Below are 3,447 nucleotides of genomic sequence, written 5' to 3' on the forward strand. Positions count from 1 at the left end.
TACTAGTAACTAGTCTCTTATATAAGGTACTATAGGATTTCGCTTTATATAGTACCGCTATTAACTTAAGAGGTTATCTAAGCCCTCTATAGCGAGAGATTAATACGTAGAGGCATTTTGCGAGTCGATAGCGAGTATAGTACGAGGGTAAATAGAGAATAATTAGTCGTAGAGGTAGGCTAGTAGAGGTAGTAGAGCCGGTAAGAACCTCTATTAATAATCTAGTATATATAGGCCTCCCTAGGTTGCGTTAGCCTACTTTACCCCTCGCCCTACGTACCCTATATCTAGGGTTCCGCTATATACTTTACCCCGATATCGTATACTATATTATTATTAAAGGGAGGCGGAGTAGGAATAGAAGGAAAAATAGTAGCGAACAATTAGAGACGAAGGGAAGACAGTTAAGAAGGAAGGGAGGACGAATAGAGAGCACTATATACTAGGGTAGAGGAGGTACTAAAGGCGGAAGATAGAAGAACCCCTAAGAGGGCATATAGGATAATAATCTTAGAACTCCTTAGAGGACTGAAAGCAATCTACAACTAAGCAAGCTACGTAATTACAAAGGTAGCTAATATAGTCGTAGCAAAGATTACGAAGAAACAATAGGAAGTAAGCCTAAACTACCGTACCTAGGCAGTAGTAGCTAGTTAGGAGGCGCTAAAACCCCCGAGGACAGTAGTTAGAGTCTATATTACGGACCTATAGGAGCAAAAGGAAATCTAAGGACTTATAGGGAAAGAGATTGTAGAAAGAATTGTAGTTAAAGAGGTAATTAGGGCTAGGAACGAAGGAAAAGGGGTAATCAAGCTGTTTATAGTATAAGAGCAGGACAAAAAGAAGCTAGAAACACAAAAAGAATAGACAACCAAAATAGGGAAAACAGTAAAGGTCTCCTAATAGCAATTTATAATTATAGCCTATAGTATAATAAGAAGCTTTAAGGAAGAATAGGATATTAAGAGCCTATAGAGACAAAACCAAGCTATATGCCTAGGCCTAAAGATTACAAAAGTGGCATAGATTAAAAGGAAAATCGAGGAGACTAAGAAGCAGTCTTCCCTAATTATCTAGGTAGGGAGTGCAGAGTAAGCTAATATAGTGCTAGACTAGGGGTTGTTCTAGGACTATAAGAGATTAGAAACAGAGATATATAGAAGCAACTATAGGATAATATAGTGCTTCAAATGTTAACACTATAGACACTTAGTAGCTAAGTGTATAAAGACAACCAATACCTGCTCCTATTATATAGGGGATTACTAGGTTAAAGAATGCAAAGTATATAAGGGAGAAGCAAGATATACATACTATACTAAAAGACACCCCTCTTAGGCGAAGGAATGCCTAGTAAGAATATAGGTAGCGAGGAAGGTAAAGGAAGCTAGAATCAATACACTAAAAAGATACACAATAAGCTAGGGTAGCTAGGTGTAGAAGCAACCTAGCTAAGTACTACAAAAGAGGTCTAGACAAGATAATAGGTTTACATTTAGGGCCTTACTAGTATAAGAGAGTTACTAGTAACTAGGGAGACTAAGATACCTTAATATTATAGGAAAGGAAGTAGGGTAGACAAAGCTTAGTTAAATGTTAGTCTAAAGTGAGGGAAGACTAAAGGAAAACTTATAGGGAAATGATATAGATGAAACCTAATAAACATTGCAATATTACTAAACATTATATAGTACAATATTAACAAGAGCAAAGACAAGGTATAGAGGAGCTTCCTTTAGGTACTAAACCTAAAAGAACATTACATTATTGCAATCTAAGAGCCCTAGCTTAACCTATATATAAAGAGACTAGTAATAGTTAAAGACCTAAGATACTACCTAATTATCTACAACTAGGGAGCCCTAAGGACATACATCTATATTAGCAAGGAGATAGATATAGAAACCTAGCAGGCTCTACTATAGGAGGATAGGGACCTAATATTAGTTTAAGTAGAGACATCCTAAGGAACACTCTAAGTCTACTATATATACAACCTACTACTAGACTTAAGAAGCAGTACCTAACTAAAAACCCTAGAAAGACTACCTAGAGTTATCTAGGGGAATACCTACTAAATCCTACTTAGGGATTTCAACCTCTACTACCCCCTCTAGGGCTTAGACTTTACCCTAGCTTACTATTTCCTAGTAGGAAGACTAATTGATATATTAGAGAGGGAAGAAATGGAAATTGTTACCCTAAAGGGACTAATTACTTAGGAGGCAAGAGGAAGTAGTAGCACACTAGACCTATGCTTTGTATTATACTAGATTAGGAACAGGATTACAAGATACAGGATTAACTAGGAACTAGAAGAATTATTAGACTACTTCCCGGTGCAGATTAAGCTAAATGTCTAAGCCAATTAGGAAAGAGAACTAGAGGAGAAGCTTAACTAGAAGGGTACCTAATAGAGTAGGATTAGGGAGGAACTAGAAAGGGACCTAAAACTAGAGGAACTCTTAACAAAGCACCTACTAAGGCTAGAGGACATTAATAAAGCAGTAGAAGAACTAACAGGAATCCTAAAACAGGTAGCTAGAAAGCATACCCTAGCAAAGAAACATTTACTATACTAGCAACTATACTAGACTAGTAAGTGTATAAGGAAGGTTAAAGTAGTAAGGAAGGCTAGGAGGTAGTAGATACAAACCTATACCTAGGAAGCATAGGACAACTATAATAAAGCCTACTAGGAAAAGAAGATCTAGATTAAGAAAGACAAGATACAAGAATAGAGATCTATAATAGGAATAATTATAAAGAAACTAGAGGAGATATAAAGGATAGCTAAATAGGTAAGGAGACCTAAATAGGATAAGGATATGCTACTACAATTCCCGGACATTATAGACTAATAAGGACAAATATAGACTATAATAGAAGGAAAAGCAAGAGCCCTAGGCTAACACTTCTTCTATAGAAAAGTATAAGTAGACCTATTAGACATAGGGGAGATAGAACAAGAGACCCTACTACTAGATACACTAAGAGATACCTAGGTCAAACCCGAAACTATTAAAAGGATCCTAAAGAAAATTCTAGGCAATAAGGCACTAGGAGAAGACAAGATCTATAACAAACTTCTAAAAGTATATAGAAAGGGGCTAGCCCTAGTACTAGCCAATATCTTTTTATAAAGCCTAGCACTAGGACACTACCTAAGACTATTTAGGAAGTCCCTAATAGTAGTGCTAAGGAAGCCCTAGAAGGAAGACTATATACAGCTTAAGGCCTACAGACTAATAGCCCTACTTAATACAATAGGCAAGGTACTAGAAAAAATTGTCGCTAAAAGGCTAACAACCTTTGCCCGAGTAAGGAACATCCCCTTTCTAAGCTAGATAGAAGGAAGAAAGAAGAGGTTAACACTAATAGCTATAGAACTAATTATAGAACAGATCAAGCATATCTAGCACTATAGTTAAAACTAGGTAGCAACCC

Source organism: Pseudocercospora fijiensis (assembly GCF_000340215.1).
Source record: "Pseudocercospora fijiensis CIRAD86 unplaced genomic scaffold MYCFIscaffold_20, whole genome shotgun sequence".
In the NCBI taxonomy this organism is placed as follows: Eukaryota; Fungi; Ascomycota; class Dothideomycetes; order Mycosphaerellales; family Mycosphaerellaceae; genus Pseudocercospora; species Pseudocercospora fijiensis.